General features: G+C 48.5%; 2 long non-coding RNA genes across 3 annotated transcripts; one reads left to right on the forward strand and one right to left on the reverse strand.

The window, feature by feature from the left end:
* Positions 1-7,121: 7,121 nt before the first annotated feature.
* LOC132542113 (uncharacterized) lies at positions 7,122-12,528 on the forward strand. Of its 2 annotated transcripts, none has more exons than XR_009553261.1 (4): positions 7,122-7,191; positions 7,426-7,529; positions 10,003-10,204; positions 11,453-12,528. It is a non-coding gene; the product is annotated as an uncharacterized LOC132542113 (long non-coding RNA). The 2 variants fall into 2 exon arrangements; XR_009553262.1 differs by lacking the exon at positions 7,122-7,191 and adding an exon at positions 7,198-7,299.
* A 777-nt stretch (positions 12,529-13,305) lies between these two features.
* On the reverse strand, positions 13,306-16,942 carry LOC132542112 (uncharacterized). Its single transcript, XR_009553260.1, has 2 exons — positions 16,190-16,942; positions 13,306-13,971 (listed from the first exon to the last, which is right to left on the reverse strand). It is a non-coding gene; the product is annotated as an uncharacterized LOC132542112 (long non-coding RNA).
* Positions 16,943-18,872: the final 1,930 nt, after the last annotated feature.

Consider the following 18,872-nt stretch of genomic DNA (forward strand, 5'->3'; position numbering starts at 1 on the left):
CATCACTGCTCACCCCCATCAGGGATGTCCTTATTAGCCTTTTATGGGCTTCTTTAGGGCTGTACCCTCACTAGGAACTAGCAGGGGTAGGGACGGCCCCACTCTCCTTGGCCCTCGAGGAAGACAGGTCCTGACAAGAATACAGCCTAGAATGTTCCCAGCTGTGACCATGGACTGTGAGCTCAGACTGTCACACCGGCTCCTGTGTGACTAGATATGGGATCTGAGTTAGTTCATTGTGGTAAACAGTTCATTGTATTTCTATATTTCCTTCAAGCTGGCAAGCAACTCTCCACCCTAATCCTAGTTCTACTCTCCACTCTGACACCATCTTCCCAGACAATATTTCTGTCCACTCCCATCTTAGGTGTCAAGCTCAAGCAAAGACTACTAAGACACAGGCTTCTAGGAACACTCCTAAAATAGTCTTCCTAGCTCACTTCCACCCTAAGCCCACTATTTCCACCTGCTCTGTTCCTATTTTATGGTTCCTGTTTATTAAACATTCTGTCCTGTTTTCCATCTTCCTGCATTTTAGCCACCAACTTACAGATGCTACTATCATTCCATCCTGACCTTCCTGGGCAGACGACCCCACCTGGAACCCCACCTCCCCAGAGCCCTGCCCCACTAGGGAAAGACAGAGACAGGCTGGGGGTGTGGATCCACCTGCCAACACCCATGTCCAGTGGAGAAGAAATTACAGAAGCCAGAACTCCCACCTTCTGCTCCCCATAGAGAATTTGGGCCCAGACTCCCAGAGGGATGAAGAACAGGGAAGCTTCCAATAGAAGGGATGGGACACGGAACTCTGGTGGTGGGAACTGTATGGAATTGTACCTTCCACTCCTACCTTCACTACCTCTGCCACCACCTCCAGGCAGGCCTACTGGCCTATTCCATTACCCAGAAGCCTGTGAGAGATGTCTAAATGCAAATATCACTGTCTCTCTCCAAACTAAAATAGCTTTGATTACTTCTTGTAGTTTTTATAACAAAAAAAGTTCATCCTTTTGTTGAGCTGTTTTATTTTGTTCACAGGGAAGCAAAATGCATTGCTTAGGAAGTGAGATTGAATACTGTTCCGCTTTATATCTTAATGTTTTCAGCCATCAAGTTGCAGATGTTGCCATGACGCCAACCTGACTTCCCTGGGCAGAGGACCCTACCACCAATGTGTCCTGGAACCCCCCCTCCCCAGAGCCCTGCCCCACTAGGGACAGACAGAGACAGGCTGGGGGTGTGGGTCCACCTGCCAACACCCATGTCCAGCGGAGAAGCAATTGCAGAAGCTAGACCTTCCCACCTTCTGCTCTCCATAGTAATAATCCTGGGTGCATACTCCCAGGGGGATAAAGAATAAGAGAGCTTCCAGTGAGAGGAAGGGGAACAGAACTCTGGTGGTGGGAATTGTGTGATACTGTACCCCTCTTATACCACAGTCTTGTGGATCATTATTGAATCATTAATAATAAAAGGAACTGAGGTCGATTTTGTCAATACTTTGTAAATCAGAGGTTCACTGTAGGATATATAATCTATGAGTCCACAATTATTTCCAGTTCCATGTGGAATAATAACGAATCACAAGCCAGTAAGTCAGTAGCCTTCTCCAGAGCAATGGCAGATCCATTACACTCTTACTTCAGGCAGAGAGAGGCTGAGAGAAATAAAACCCAAACAGAGGAGAGATGTACCTCTGTACAGTCAGCACTCAGAAAACATCTGTTCAAGCAGACCTCAGCAGCTGAGGGCCCTTCGAGCAGTTACTCCCAGGACTGCTTTATGCCTCCAGGCTGTTCACCAGGATTGCCCCCCCCCCCCATAAGAAACAACATCCTTTCTCTTGCTGAGTCTGCTCCCTGAAGAGGGCCTCGCCCAGGCCAGGCAGGAAGCGAGCGATTATCTTCGGGTTTTCAGAGAACTATTTAGATCAGCAGATTGTTCATTCAGCCAGCTGGAACTCTCAAACAATCACCTTCACAAATGCTGGGTGTTGATGGCCCCTGCTGCCATTACTAATGGCCGTGTGCTTCTACTGTTGAGCCCTTAGCAGGCCTCTAGCTGGCCTCAGCCTGTGTGTGTTCACACTCACATGACAGTCTTTTCTGTTTAAATCGTCACCAGGGTAATCACTGGGCCTCAGTGCCTGCACAGTGAATCCATGGCTTCCAGGGGCCATTTTTTCCCTTTTATTTTTTTTTCTTTCTTTAATTTGATAAGACAGAGAGAAGCTGAAGGAGGAGAGAGAGGAGGGGAATGGGTATCTGCAGCCCTGCTTCACTGCTTGTGAGACTCCAACCTGCAGGTGGGGACCAGGGAACTGAGGCCGAGTCCTGGGTGCTCAGTGACGTGTGTGCTCAAGCGGGTGTGACAGGACGGTCTTAACAACCAACTTAAAAATAAAGTCACTGCAGCAAGTTAAATGTAAATCACAAGCAAGTTCTGGCTAGAACAAGCTTTCAGAACATACGCTTGAGGTGGGGGGGAGAGCATAGTGGTTATGCAAATAGACCCTCATGCCTGAGGCTCCAAGGTCTCAGGTTCAGTCTCCTGCACCACCATCAGCCAGAGCTGAGCAGAGCCCTGGGGAAAAGAAAAAAAGGAAAGAGAAAAAAACGAAAAGAAAAAGGAAAAAGAAGCAAACAAGAAAGAAAGAGAGAGAGAGAGAGAGAGAGAGAGAGAGAGAGGACATGGGTTTGAAATCATACACTCTGCACAACTCAAGAAATTGATACTGCTACTGGCCGTGCAGCACACCACACAGGCCTGTGGAACACACTACTGGCGGACTCCATCTAGTTGAAGGCACAAAGCTCCAATCTTACAGACACATGGACAGGAAGGGGTGGAAAAAAGAGAGCTATCCTTCAGCTTCTGGAAATGTGCTCAGTGCCCCCTTTACTTTTCCAAAAAGCCCACGTTCACACCTGGTTTTTGTTGTTGTTGTTGTTTATATTTGCTAACCTGACAAAGCCCTGAGCAGATAGTTGCTTTTATGGCAAAAGGAGGAAGCAGAAGCCCCACTCAGCCTTGACTGGGCGGCCTCCCTGGTGCCTCCATCCCCAGCACGGTAGTGCAAAGTGCAAAGCAAGCTGGGAGTTGCATCTCATTCCCACTGTACTGTGAGTTGTTGCAGCGGGACTGTGTTGCTTAGTATGTTTGGGGAGCTGGGGCCGCTCTAAAACAATTTTTTTCCATATAAATCAGTGGTGATGACTTGTTCTCTCTGCAGGGCTTTGACTTATGAGAGTATTCACAGGAAGACTTCTGTATTGGAGAGTGGAGAAATCTGGCTAAGGAAAACAGGGTGGATCAAGGTAGCTGGCCAGAAGGGTAGTCATGTAGCAGAGGCTTGCTGTGGGAGAAATGATACACAGTGATAATAATCCACAGGCCAGTGATACTCAGTGTGTAGCCTTCTCCAGACTGATGACGGAGCAGTGACACCCCGAGCTCAGGCAAAAGGAAGCCGGAAGAACCAAAGCCCCAATTTGCCATCTGTTTGTCAAAGGAATCCTCTCTCTTAGGGGGCCAGGTGGTGGCGCAGCTGCCTGAGTGCTAAAGCCCCTGGTCCTAACCTGCAGGGGGAAAGCTTAGGGAGTGGTGAAACAGGCCTGCAGGTGTCTCTCTTTCTCTTCCTCTCTCACTCTCTAACTCCTCCCCTCTCAATTTCTATGTGTCCTATCAAGTAAAATAGAAGAAAAAAAAAGAATAAAATGATTCAGCTATTAAAGAATCTGTCTGAGAGCAATGAAACTAGCAAAAAAAAAAAAAAATGAGAGTCAGTATCAGCTGTGGAGAAGCTTTTAGTGATCTAGACTGAAGACCAGAGGCAGAACGCAGTCTGCTCAGAACAAGGATGGCTGTGGCTCAAGCGTAAAGTCTGTGCTGTGGACCAGAAAGGCTGCCTCGCTCTGAGGCTGAGCAGTCCCAATGACTCAGGTGCCACTGTTAGCTGGATGGAGAATGTGGAGGGGAGAGAGTGACAAGTGAGTTCTGATTCAATGGTATCCAAAAACTACTTGGACACTCTCAATTAGCTGATTGTAGAAGGCAATAATTGACCAAATCAAGTCCTCACCAGGGACGAAATCTCTCTATTCTGCAAGAAAGCAGATAGCCCAGAAGACCTCTCGCCCACAAGAAGGCCAAGTCAGCGCCAGGCTTCTAGGATTTTAAGGACAGGATCACAGTCTTGCTGGGAAGCAAGGATACAGACTAGAAACTCAAATCCTTTGTGACACAGTGCAGAAAGAACCCCAAGGTCTGCAAGCTGATAGTCAGCGCACACAGCCAGTGGGTCACAGGCGTGAGAAGAAGTCTTGGCTCCCCCCACTGCTGTTCCAAGAGGCCTTCCAGAGCTGCCCGCCAGCAACACGGAGAGACCTGGATAATAACAGACGCCCGCTCGATGATGCTGGCACTGTTAAGGAACTCTATTGAGAATCCAGGTGACTGAAACCGAGGTGGGTGGAGGAAGGAAGGAGCCTTTTATTTACATGTGAGTCAAGAGCTCAGATCTTTCTGATAACTCTGGCCTCAAACAAAAGGCTGGTACAAGCTTATGGGGGTACAGGCTTGAGAGCAAAGAGCATCATTACAGAAGCAGAGGCTGCAAGGTTAAAGGAACTAACTGCTCAGGGTCTGGCTGCCTGGATTATTGTCATCTTTCCTGCAGATCCATGTCTAGGAAAGCTTAGCCTCAGCGTAAAATACACCACGGGGTGGGGGGGGGTGCTTTTAGGAGGGCAGAAGCTGGTGGGGTTACAGAAGCCGCCTTCTCAGTAAAGGTTCAGTCTGACCTTCATCCCTTCTACTTGTTGTCACTCACTCACCCAGTGAAGGCCAGCCTGCACTAACCACTGCACCATCTCAGACTTTCCACATATTCTTTTTTTTTCTTTTCATTTTGTTGTCCTTGTTTTATCATTGTTGTGGTTATTATTGTTGTTATTGATGTCAGTGTTGTTGGATAGGACAGAGAGAAATGGAGAGAGGAGGGGAAGACAGAGAGGGGGAGAGAAAGACAGACACCTGCAGACCTGCTTCACCGCCTGTGAAGCGGCTCCCCTGCAGGTGGGGAGCCGGGGGCTCGAACCGGGATCCTTATACTTATCTTTGCACTTTGCGCCATGTGTGCTTAACCTGTTGTGCTACTGCCCAGCCCCTTTTCCACACATTCTTAACCTTTATGATATTCCAGTCTTTCTGTCATGTATTGAGGCCTATTTACAAATGCATCACTATAAACTTATAAACATATATAATAAGCATATCCAGGGGCTACACTCTGGAGATATCCTATCAGTGCACTGAAGAAATCACTCAGTGAAGCTGCTCCTATCTGCTAGCCTGCCTGCAGACTTCGTGATGAGCCCCAGGAAGCTTTTTAGGACCTAGCCCCTTCCTCCCTATGTCCCCGTGCCCCTCCCTCATGCTCTGTGCCTTTTTTTAATTTTAAATATTTATGTATTTACTTATTGATTCCCTTTTCTTGTCCTTGTTGTTGTAGTTATTGTTGTCATTGTTGGATAGGAGAGAAATGGAGAGAGGAGGGGAAGACAGAGAGGGGGAGAGAAAGAGAGACACCTGCAGACCTGCTTCACCGCCTGTGAAGCGACTCCCCTGCAGGTGGGGAGCTGGGGACTTGAACCGGGATCATTACGCCTGTCCCTGTGCTTTGTGCCATGTGTGCTTAACCTGCTGCGCTACCACCCGACTCCCTGTTGTAGTTATTGTTGTTGTTATTGATGTTGTTGTTGGATAGTTCAGAGAGAAATGGAGAGAAGAGGGGAAGACAGAGAGGGAGAGAGAAAGACAGACACCTGCAGACCTGCTTCACCGCCTGTGAAGTGACTCCCCTGCAGGTGGGCAGCCAGGGATCCTTACGCAGGTCCTTGCGCTTGGCACCACGCACGCTTAACCCACTGCGCTACTGCCCGACCCCCTGCTCTGTGCCTCTGACCCTTCAGTCCTGCTCTCTCTGGAGCACCTGCACCACTCTCTCTGCCTGCCCAGGTCCTATTTCCTCTGCAGGAACCAGTCTGGACTCCCACTGTTCTGGGAAGCTGCCCCTGAGAACACAGTCGCCTGGTAGCTTTTCTTCTTGTGCAGCTAAGGCCTGAAGAATTCCCATCTTCGTGAGCCATGGGCGTCTCCTGAGCGTGGCCACTTTTGTGTTTTGCATCTCGGGTGCAGTGAGTAGCTAATCACAGGCCCCTACAGATCAGAAGGAAGGACCCCCCCACACCCCCTCGACCTGCAGCAGAGGCAGCTGTCCAGCTGCTGCTTTGGGATGCATTGGATCGACCTTCTCGTGGTGCATCCCATGAGTACCCATTCATTGGGGAAACTGACGATCCTTCCTAGTCAACTGAATCCACATGGATCCCAGTCACTTTCAAAGCCAGCAACAAGCAGCTCCTGACAGCTTTCAACCTGACGCTGTTGACTGGCTACGGAAGAAGGGCAAACGCTAGAAGAAGAAAGTGTAGAAGAAAGCTAGGAAGTCCTGGGGGCACAAACTGTGGTAGTTTTTGCTTGAGTTTGAGAGCTAGCCTGAAGCTGGATAAAATTATTGTCTGAGAAAAATGGTGTCAGAGTAGAGGAAAGGGCTAGAAAGTTGGATCAGGGCAAAGAGTAGCTCCCATTCTTGAAAAACAATTCTGTGGGTAAAATTAACTATTCAGCCCCAGCCACCTGACCCAGTGCCCACATAGATATTTATATTTATATTTATATTTAGCACCAGAGCCTGTGTGACCTCTGAGCCCCTATCGGTCTGAGCTCGTAGCTCATGGTCACATTGCAGGCTGCACTCAGTCAGGACCCATCTTCCTCCAGTGGCAGGGCAGGAGACCCCAGCTTCCCTTCGGAGACTGGGACAGTTGATATTATCCCTGCTTTAGGGTGAGGGCAAGGTAACAGAACCATTTCTATGCTCCAAACATCTATGTCTGGGTCTTGGCTCATGCTACGTTTAGCAGAATAGTGTTGCCAGCGAGAACAGCCTCTATGAGTCGAAGCAGTCTTTCTTATTTTCGTATATGTTTAAGAAGAGGAACTGAAACTGCTTTGTTGGTAACTCATTATAGACATTTCTTTTTTTGCCTCCACAGGGTTCTTGCCGGGCTTGGTGCCAGCACTACGAATCCACTGCTCCTGGAGGCCATCTTTTCCATCTTATTGGTTAGGACAGAGAGAAATTGAGAGGGGGAAGGGGAGCTAGAGAGGGAGAGAGAAAGACAGACACCTGCAGCCCTGCTTCACCGCCTGGGAAGCGACTCCCCCTTGCAGGTGGGGAGTGGGAGGCTTGAACCCAGATCTTTGTGTGGGTCCTTGAGCTTAGTACTCTGTGTACCTAACCAGTTGTGCTACTGCCCGGCCCCCGACCTTTCTCCTCACTCTGTGCTTCTCCCACAGTTCTTGTTGTCACTGGCATGTGACTGTGTTCTGATCAGACACTCAGCTGACATTTGGTGCTTCATGACTCCCGGCACAAGTATCAGAGAGGACCATGTGACAAGGTGAGCCAGCTATTCTCTGCTGGTGGGGTGGGGAGGGAACCACAGCCTTTCTGGGGGCCTTCTACAGCTGCATTCAGATCTTAAAACCATTCACAGGGAGTTGGGCGGTGGCGCAGCGGGTTAAGTGCACATGGCACAAAGAGCAAGGACCGGCATAAGGATCCCGGTTCGAGCCCCCGGCTCCCCACCTGCAGGGGAGTCGCTTCACAGGCGGTGAAGCAGGTCCGCAGGTGTCTGTCTTTCTCTTCCCCTCTTGCTCCATTTCTCTCTGTCCTACCTAACAACGACGACAAAATCAATAACTATAACAATAATAAGTACAATAAGAATTTTAGAAAAAGGGCAACAAAAGGAAAAATTTAAAAAAATTTTAAAAATCATTCACACCTAGGACCCAGTGATTCCATGGCTGGACAGGGTGTGAAGGCACTAATCAGAGCTATTTTTGTCAAAGCACAAGCACCAGTATAAGGATCCCTGTTCGAGCCCCCGGCTCCCCACCTGCAGGGGAGTCGCTTCATGGGTGGTGAAGCAGGTCTGCAGGTGTCTCTCTTTCTCTCCACCTCTCTGTCTTCCCCTCCTCTCTCCATTTCTCTCTGTCCTACCCAACAATGACATCAATAATGACAACAATAATTACTACAACAACAATTTAAAAACAACAAGGGCAACAAAAGGGAAAATAAATAAATATTTAAAAAAATAAAAAGCTGAACTCCCAAGTCATTACACTTGAGTGCTTTCTCCTCAGAGAATGTGTGAGGGAGCTGAGTTTAGCAGAGAAGCCACTGTCTCCTGCAGGCAGGCTGAGCCCATAGAAGCGCTGACTCCAGGACACTGGTAGCTATCGCAGAGTGGGGTGTGCCTGTTTAAAATCAAAACTGTTTCTTCCTCTTCAAAGCTTCTCATTCCAGAAAGAATGTGCAGCTACTCACCAGAATCATGGGAGGAAGTTCTCTTTTTAGAAAAGCAGAAAAAAAAAATGAGAGAATTATGTTTTGTTCCTATCTCCAGGGGAGACTAAGTAAAAAGATTACTCAACAAATGGCCCAGTGGCTGTGGAACAGACTTTCATGTCTGAGGCTCCAGCCCCACACCACCAAACGCTAGAACTAGCAGTGCTCTGATGAAATCAAAGAATAGAGCCCAAGACTGGATTGAGAGGGTGACAGCTTTGTCTTCTAGACTGGCACTCAAGAGAGCAGCTTCGCCTCTCACCTGGCACTGGTCATGCCTGAGGCAGAAGGCACTGCTATCGCTCACTCCGAGGCCAGGTTGGAAGGTTGGAGTTGTATTTCCCTCTTTACAGCGTGCACAGAGGGGGGCAGATCTAAATGCCCCTCCATGAAGAGCCAGACAACTACTGGGTGTGTCAAAGTGATGAGAAGAAGGCTTGTCAGCCCTCATTTCTCTGTGGCTTGTATGCACAGACTAAAAGGAGAGAGAGAGGGAGAGGGAATGTGAGGGAGAGAGAGAGAGAGAGAGAGGACATAACAGAGCAGGTAAGGGTCAGGAATGCAATTTTAAAATTATCTTTATTTATTTATTGGATAAAAGACAGAAATTGAGTGAAAGAGGAAGATAGGGAAGGAGAGAGACAGAGTGCAGCCCTGCCTCACCGCCGGTGAGCTTTCCTCTGCAGGTGGGGGCTGAGGGATTGAACCCCCGGTCCTTGTGTGTGTGTGTGCTCGACCAGGTCACCACCACCCGGTCCCTGGGGCAGGAATGCTCAATCTCTCAGATTCCTCTGTTTCATCTGCCCTACTTCATCCTCCCCCCACCAACCAGCAACCTGGAAGCACCAGTCCGGCTCAGTAAGCACTGTGTACAGACCACATGGGTCACATTGCCTCTGGCTTCAGAAGTCTCTAGCAGAGGCGACGCCTGAAAACCAATGTGGTCCCTTTGCCAGCCACACAAAGAGGCTTCCCTACCAAGTGTGGGCAGCACAAGGCACACCCCTGCCACCTGCAGGCCCAGCTCTCTGGGCAGGGGTGGGCGGGACGTGTCTCTGTCTGCAGGATCCTGTAACCATGGGAGAAAAAGTGAGGGCTACATTGTTTAGAGGAGCTGAAGCCTTGGGGCTTGACAGTGAGGCTCTAGGACAACTGCCCGGGCTAGAGAGGCCCGAAGCTCTGGCTGGCAGGCCCGAGTGTAATAAGAGGAAGCCTGCTTACTCAGCCAGGCTCGGGAAGATGCTCTCAGCCTCTGGAGGAAGCGGCAGCCAAGGTGAGCGCCACAAAGGCCCAACCTCATGTTTGGGGATAGCCAAGAGGAAAAGGGTGCTGGAGGGAAGGATGGACATGTTCACAGACAGCGTGAGACACAGTGTGTCTGAGAATAACCTGCCTGCTATGGGGACCCGCTGTCATGAATATCAGGCCCTGGACAGTCCGCAGCTCCAGCTAAAAGTGTTGTGTTTATGTGAAGTGGTGTATCAAGATCATTACAAATATCTGTACCGGCTTTTCAGGACATCTGTAAATCCCACACTTAATCGTCCTTCATCTTTGGATGGCCCTGAGAGCTTTAACCCTTTGACTACCTCTGCCCACCCAGGGCCCTCGCAAGCCCAACCATGAGTCACTGGCCAGCCTTCCTTTGTGGACTGTTTCACTCGAAGAAGCAACTGCTGAGATTCGGGGCCCAGAACTTGCCGCGTGAGCTGATGCTGGGTGGGTGCCAGTAAAGCCTTGTTTCCCTACAGCCCAGGTGTCATGGCTTCTGTTCAGGTTCCCCGTTTACACTTGGGCAGTGGGAGAATTTGTAAACCTTGCCAACCTAGAGAATGGGAAATGTGGAGCTGGGGTGGGGAGAGAGCAGTTTAACTTTTAATAAGCTTTCAAACAAGTCACAGTTCTGCAGCCCACTGGTAGAACGCAAAGGCGGAAAGATTGTTTCTGGTAGTTTTGTTTGTGTCTGGTCATTTCTTTCGTTTGTTTGTTGGTTGGTTTTGTTTTCTGTTTTACCACCAGGGTTCTTGTGGAGGCTCTAGGCCTGCATGACTCCACCATTCCCAGATACAACTTGTCTTTATTTCTTTATTCATCTATTTACTTATTTCTAGCTACAGGGTAAGAGACAGAGCTAGGGAGAGAGAGAGGAGAAGCACCACAGCACTGCCCCCACTCCTGTAGCTCACGCCCACCCCACCCCAGCACTGCAGAAGCTCCCATGAGGTGACAGGAAGCTTAAACCCTGGGTTCCCACAGACAGTAGTTCATGTGCTCAGCTGGGTGAGCTATCTGCTGGCCCCAAGCTCTCTGTGTCAGTATGTCCAGCTGTGACAATCCATTGCAGACAGACGCCCCCTCTCTCTCTCTTTTTCCTGCTTTACCTCCCTCTCCCACTCCCCCTCAATTTCTCTCTGTCTCTATCCAATATTAAATAAATATTTTTGAACATATATATATTTTTAATATATTCCCACTTGGAATCTTTTTTTTTTTTTTTTACTCACTAGAGATAGTCAGAAATTGAAAGGGAAGGTCAGAGAGGGAGAGAGACAGAGAGACACCCGCAGCCCTGCTTCACCACTTGCAAAGCTTTCCCCCTGCAGGTGGGAACCAGGGGTTTGAACCTGGGTCCTTGTGCACTATAACATGTGCACTTAACCAAGTGCACCACCACCAGGCCCAATGAAAATTTTAAAATATATAGTTTTAAAAAATTAAAAGGAAGAAGGGGAGGCCATTTCTTCCCTCTGGCCACAGGAACGTCGGAAATTCTAATTATCCCTCACATAGGAGATGACACTGCTCACACTCAAGGACACAGAGATTCCAGAGGCTGTGGGGAAATTCCACAGCCCAAAATCCCACTAACACAAGGGGTTTTTCTTCTTCTCCCTTTTAGAATCTGAGAGGTGGGAGCTGCCTTCAGAGGAAAGGCTGATGCCTCTTGTTCCAATTTTATTTTCCCAGGGATCTTGCCAGCTCTTGTCTGGGGTCATGTCCGTGAACAAGCCTGAAGTTCTCTACAGGGCCCAGAGCAGCTAAGAGGCTCAGGAGCCCTCAGTGCTCAGGAAGGACCTCGCAACACTGCAGCACTGCAAGTGTTTCCAGCGTGGCTTTTGCAAACTGCAGGGCTGCCCACAGCACCTCAATCCCTCGCTTCAGATTGTGGGGGTCAGAGACCTCTATGGCCGCGTGGGAGGGAGTGTTCTCTCTCAAAGATGTCAGGGAGTCCTCAGGAAGATGGTGGAGGTGATGTCACGTCTTTTCTTCCTAGAAAGGCTCCCACCCAGAGAGACAGGGCTGACTTGGCAAAGAGGCTCAAAGAAGGACTCCCAAGAGCAGACCGTGCTTACAGCCGCGAGTCAGAAGTAGCCAGGACCCTTATTATGCTCTTAGCTTCTTTTGCACTTCAAGACCTAATTCACACTCTCACTCCTGAAGCGTCACCACTGCAGGTAGGGGCAGGGGCCTTGTGCGTTGTAGCATGTTCACTCAACTGGGTGTGTCATGTCATGCCCTCAGACACTCTTTCGTGAAGTTGCCCTGACTCTGGCTTTGCCCACCTCCCACCAGTCCCCCAACTCACAGCCCCTGTGGGCCTTGCTCTACACCAGCCTCAGATACGATCACCAAGGCGAGGCTTTCAGAAGCTAGTCCTTTACTTCAATCACAAAAAATAGGCATTGTGGGATATCTGGAAAGTCACAAAGAAGAAAGTTAAAATCACAAATAATGTCCCATCTTGAAGGGGCATTTTTATATTCTTTGTACTGTGTATTTATCATATGTTTTAAAGCAAGAACCAGAAAACATGCGCAGTATTGTTCAGAAGGCCTGGACTCACATGATCTCTATTTTGTGTTCTTCTAGAATACTGTGTTGATATATATGGACCGCAGTTTGCTGGGGCACAGCGATCTGTCTGTCTGGGTTAAGAAACACGTGTGGTGACCTTAACCTCTCCGAGCCTCAGTTAAGGACACAGTTTAGGTCCAAAGCCTGGCAGTTACTGGGGATGGGAGAAAAAGTGGGGGCTAGACTGTTCAGAGGAACTGAAGCCTTAGGGCCAGCACTGCCCCCGGCACCAGTGCACTGGACTTGCAGACCCGCTCCTGAAACTCCACATGGAGTCAGCCCCTGGTGCTACCATACACTCTGTGTGAGCAGAGCTCTGGTCTCTTGGAAGAAAGAGAGAAAGGGAGAGAGAAAGGGAGAGAGAAAGAAAGAAGAGGAGAGAAAGAAGAAAGGAAAGAAAAGGAAGAAAAAAGAGAAAGGGGGACAGAATAAGGAGGTGAGAGGAAGAGAGAGAGAGAAGGAAAGAAAGAAAGAAAGAAAGAAAGAAAGAAAGAAAGAAAGAAAGAAAGAAAGAAAGAGGGAGGGAGGGAGGAAGGAAGGATATGGAAGCTTTCGACTATGGTTTCATAGAAAGAACATGTTCATTTTTATTGAGCTACAACAAGATAACATCCAAGGACAGGGAAGGAAGGTTCAGCGCAGGACGGTGGTGGCAGTGGCTGGATACATTAGGTTTTTACAGCCAGGCTCCTTCTCTGATGGAAGGCTCAGTAGGTCAGGCTTGTCCCCTGGGAATACACAGGGCAGGGAACAGTGGGGCTTTTGATCCTTCCTCTCCCAAAGAGGAAGCACGACAGGCGGTACTGCCTGAATTCAGGGATGGGAGGGTGAATTCTATCCTGCTGTCAGTATAGGGGCCTCCTGCTGCTGTCTGAGCCTCTGAGGGGCAGTAACAATGGAGATTTGAGAACCCACAATTATAAACTGGTTAGTTTTAGGTGACTTTTTTTAAAAAAAAAAAAAAAAAACAGTCTTTTTGTTGCTAAAACTCAGACCCAGAAGTCATGTATCTCAGCTGGCAAACTCCCAGACTGGCACCAGCCATCCCTGAGTCCGGACTTTCAGCCCCAGGAATCTCTCCCTCAGCCCCTTTCTGTCCACGAGCCACACCTGTCTGTACTCACGTGTGGCTTGGTGAGTTTTTGAAGGGATCCTGGTCGTATTTTGTTGATTTTTCAGGTAAGTTTTATTGCTTTTCATAGTTTATTGGGGAAAGCAAAACACAGCTGTTGCCACTCCGCTGGTGTCAGAGGTGAACCGGGTCACCGAAATAGCCTTAGTGTTTTGAGAAGACACAGACTTGGACCCTTTATAATTTAAGTGGTCTTGTTGCTGGTCTAGATTTGAGGAGGCGGTGAAGAATGTTTCCTCTGTCTGTTCTAAATTAGACCTTTAGCCTTTCATGGCTTAGTCCCCCGGCCCAAGCACCAAAGCTTGGGCCACTTTTCACTTGACACAAGCTTACACACTGTCAGAAATAGGATGGATCCTTCACTTGGTCTGGAAAATGATCACAATGGTCAGAGGTGGTTACTGTCTGTCATACTGAACCTCAGTCAAGTCTCATGGTGAGAGGGCCAGGTTTGAGGGCCAGGCGGGAGTTCACCTGGCATGGAGCCCCAGAAACAATCCTAGTGGCAAAAAAAAAAAAAAATTAAGTAAATAAACTTTTTAAAACTTAAAAAAGAGGGACACAGGCACCTGGTTAAGTACATATTACCAAGCGCAGGGAACCCGGTTCAAGCCCTGCTCCCCAACTGTAGGAGGGATACTTCACAAGCGGTGAAGCAGGTGTGTAGGTATCTACCTTTCTCCCGCTCCTCTCGCAGTGTCTCTCTGTTCTGTCAAATAAAAATCAGAAGGAAAAGGAAAAATGTCCCCAGGATCCACGGATTCATCCTTGTCCCTTTGGGACTCTGAAACACGCTTGTAAACACTTTGACACGTCTCCCACCAGAGGCAGAGTCTGCATCCTCTTCTTTAGCGTCTGGTCTGAGGTGAGCTTTGAGGTCTTGATCAGTAGAGTGTGCTAGGAGACATGCTGCATGACACTTCCTCCAAGACACCAGCTGCCATGTTAGAAGTCTGGCTACTGTGAAGCCACTTTGGAAAGAGCTTACACAGAGGGTGTGAATGAGCGATGGATGGAGGCATGGATGGGTGGATAGATGGATGATAGATGAATGGAAGGAAGAAGGAAAGAGAAGTAAGAAAGATGAGAAAGGGAATGTAAGGCTCTTTAGATGGCTAGGTGAGTCTAGCCAACCAGCCTTGGATTTTCCCAGTCCAGTCTACAGAGTAGTGTCCAATTCTCCAGATGGCTCTAGTCCCAGCCACTATCTTTCTACAACCGCATGCGAGACCAGTCAAAGAACAGCTTTACTTTTGGAGACCCTGGTAAAGTACTCGTATTACAAAACTCAGATCCAAGTTCAAGCCCCTGGTCCCCACCTGCAGGAGGAAAGCTTTGCCAGTGGTGAAGCAGGGCTGCAGGGGTCTCTCTTGCTCTGTCCCTCTCTACCTCCCTCTACCCTCTAGATTTCTGGTTGTCTCTATCCAATAAATAAAGAAAAGAAATTTTAAAAAAGGGATTTGACTATACACAGAGTTAAGTGTCTGATCCCACAGCTATACCTGTTTCTGGGAGCACTGTTATTGGCACCGATCAATAACATCATCATCATTCCTGCGTGCAGTGGAGGAAGCCCAGGTAACCTGCAGCGTTGCTGGAACTTATCTAGAGAGTGTTGGCAGCTCAGTGAAAGGCTGAGAGCAGTTAGAAACCCGTCCATGTCAGAAGTCAGCTAAGAGCAGATCCTAGGCTTTGAAGTAAGAGCGTCTTGAATCCCAGACTCATGTCTATAGCCCTCACACTTGGCTGCCTTGAATCCCAGACTCATGTCTATAGCGCTCACACTTGGTGACCTTGAATCCCACACTCATGTCGATAGCCCTCACACCTGATGACCTTGAATCCCAGACTCATGTGTATAGCCCTCACACTCAGTGACCTTGAATCCCAGGCTCATGTCTATAGCCCTCACACTCGGTGACCTTGACTCCCAGACTCATGTGTATAGCCCTCACACTCGGTGACCTTGAATCCCAGGCTCATGTCTATAGCCCTCACACTCGGTGACCTTGACTCCCAGACTCATGTGTATAGCCCTCACACTCGGTGACCTTGAATCCCAGACTCATGTCTACAGCCCTCACACTTGGTGACCTTGACTCCCAGACTCATGTCTATAGCGCTCACTCTTGGCTTCCTTGCTGGAGCTGGCTGTTCACCAGTGATTTGGGCCCATGGGTGGGGAGCCTTTTTCTCTGCCCAGGTCCATCTGGACATGCACATCATCCTTCACAGGCCATTCAAAATCACCAGCTTCAAAATAAGCCCTTAATATTGCTATGGCAAACAAAAGCCAGGTTGCCTTGGCAGGGCCAGACCACATGATTTCAATCCATGGGCTGAATTTCCCCACCAGTGGTTTAAATAATTGAATCCAAAGGGGCTGGGTGGTACCACACTAAATTGAGCACACCTGTTACAATGCGCAAGGACCCAGGTCCCCCACCTGTGGTAAGGAAGCATCACGATCAATGAAGCAAGCACAGAGGTGTCTCTCTTTCTCTCTCCCTGTATATCTGCCCTTCCCATCTTGGTTTCGCTCTGTCTCTATCCAGTAAGTGAATAATTTTTTTTAATTGAAAGCAGTTGGTATTGCCTCAAGAACTAGTTTCCAGGAAGACATTTTCTTTCTCTTTCCCTCACCCAACTCTCTGAATGAAACAGAAGTACTAGGAAGGACCATTCCTGGAGCTTTGTACCAGTGGGTGTGACCTTACCAGGTAATCGAGTCTGAAGCACAGAGGAGCTGTGTACGACAGCTAGCTGCAGAAGCAAGGTACAGAAACACCTCCCTTTCAAAGCAGAAAGAGAAGGCTTCCGGGAAGGATGAGCTATTTTATGACACCTCAGGGTTTCACAATGACTGTGGAGGCAGCCAAGCAGTTTCACACTCAAGCGGAGGTGTTACCATGCACCAGGACCCAGGTTTGAGTCCCCATTCCCCTCCTTTGGGGGGGGGGGCGGTTTGTGAATAGTGAAGCAGATCTTCAGATGTCAATCTTCTTCCCTCTCTGCTTCTCCCTCCTCTCTCTGTCCTGACAATGAAATGGAAAAAATGGCCACCAGGAGCAGTGCATTATCAGTGCTGACACCAAGCCCCAGTGATAACCTTGGTGACAACTAAAATAATAATAATGACTATAGACTCCCTTCACCTAACTCTTCTGAGTTAAAATTTCATTTAGCTTTTGACCCTCTGGGGTCTAGAGACAGAGCAGTTGAGGTGAAGTCAGTTGCCGTTGATAGGAACTTGGCTTTTCAAAAACCGGAGCCCCAAGACAACCCCGAGCTCCTCATGGTGTGATGTGGGGAACTGAAGGTTTTCTGTAAACCATGAGTGACTTCCTGGGTGCAGGGAAGAGGTGACTGCAAGAGCCTGTGAGCCAGGTCCTCCCCTCTGTGCCGTCCGCTTGGCCCTACTTTTTGATGCCTTCAGGTGGTGACCTTTCTCTCGAGTCACAGAATCAGGTTCATCTGCAAAGAAGAAAAACAGTGACCACAGTGGGGTAAACCACACGGTCCTCAAACCACCTGTCTGTGTGCAGCAGCTAGAATTTGTTAAAACACAGGTTCTGGTTCCAAAGACACAGGGTAGGCCCAGCCTGCTGACTCCCATCCCGCAGGTAAACTATTTTCAGGGCTGCCCTGCTTCCGCCACCTGTTCCTTCCTGGCGGAAACTGCCCTTTGCACAGGCCCCTTCCCAGGGAGGCTATTTGTTCTCTGTGCATGACTGGCACCCAGTGACCCAGGGAGACCAAACGTGAGCGAGCTCCAGGTGAGGAGGCTGGCCGGCCCTACACACCAGAGTGACTCAGGCGCCCTGGCCAAAAAGCTAAAGCAGAATATAGATATAGATTAGATATAGATATAGATATAGATACAGATATAGATGATATAGATATAGATACAGATATAGATATAATTTGCTTTATTTTCACAGAAGAGATTCAGAGAGAAAGATAGAGATATATAAACAAGACAGACACCAGAGCACTGCTCAGTTCAGGTTTATGGTGATGTGGGGCATTGATTCTGAGATTTTGGAGTCTGAGGTATAAAAGCCTTAAACAAACTTTTAAAAAGCTTTTAAAAAGAAGGGGGGTCGGATGGTAGTGCAGCAGGTTAAGCGCATGTGGTGCAAAGCACAAGGACCGGCATAAGGGTCCCGGTTTGAGCCCCCCGGCTCCCCACCTGCAGGGGAGTTGCTTCACAAGCGGTGAAGCAGGTCTGCAGGTGTCTGTCTTTCTCTCCCCCTTTCTGTCTTCCCCTCCTCTCTCCATTTCTCTCTGTCCTATCCAACAATGAAGACATCAGTAACAACAATAACTACAACAACATTGAAAACAACAAGGGCAACAAAAGGGAAAATAAATAAACATATTTAAAAAAAAAAGACAGATTTGATGCCAGAAGGGAATATCATAGTGGTTACTACACAAAAGACTTTCAATCTTGAGACTCCCAAGCCCTGGGTTCAATCCCCAGTACCACAATAAACTAAGAGGAAATAAAAGGTTGTTTTTTTATTAAAAAAAAATTTTCCAGGGTTTGGGTGGTAGCACACTTGGTTAAGCTTACACATTACCATGCATAAGAACCCAGGTTCAAGTCCCCAGTCCCCACCTGCAAGTGGAAGCTTCATGAGTGGTGAAGCAAGGCTACATGTGTCTCTCTCTTTCCCTCTCTAGCTCTCCCTTCTCTCTTGATTTTTGCCAGTCTTTATCCAATAAACAAGCAAAATATTTTACATTTTTCCCACATTTTTTCTCCTGGAGAAGTTGAAATGAATGTGACAGTTCTTTCCTGAAGAGGCGTTAGGAGTCCAGGCTCTTGCTATCTTGTTTCTCTGTCAGTTGTAGCACCATCATGCTGATCTCAGTGTCCATGATGGCTCATGACGTAATCACAGTTTAGCAAGAGGGAAAGGGGGCAGGGCCCAGCAGGACAGTCCCCTGGCCTTTGAAGGGCAATTCGAAGGCCCCCAGATAACTTTTACTCATCTCTGTTCTCCAAAATGCACTCTTGCATCCAAGTCTGAGACAGGCTGGACTGTGTTCGTCTCCCTCTAAGAAGCTATGTCCCTTGCTACAAGCCAGGAGCCTGTCATTTTGAGAGAGAATCACTAGGAGGGGACTTCACCTCCAGTCTCCGCTGGTCAGAGTGACTTCCTCTGGATATTGGGGGTGAAAGAAGCCATGACGTGGTCTTTCTGAGAGTAAGAGAGAGGCAGAATCACAGCCCCAAGCTGCCTACAACACCAAACCCTGTCCTGCCTTCATGGGCAAGTCTCTGGCCTGAGGCACACAGAAGTCACTGCTCGTGTCCAGGACATCTGGCAGTGTTTTGTTTGTTTGTTTGTTTTGTTTTTAATAAAAAGGAAACATTGACAAAACCATAGG

Source organism: Erinaceus europaeus, chromosome 12, assembly GCF_950295315.1.
Source record: "Erinaceus europaeus chromosome 12, mEriEur2.1, whole genome shotgun sequence".
In the NCBI taxonomy this organism is placed as follows: domain Eukaryota; kingdom Metazoa; phylum Chordata; class Mammalia; order Eulipotyphla; family Erinaceidae; genus Erinaceus; species Erinaceus europaeus.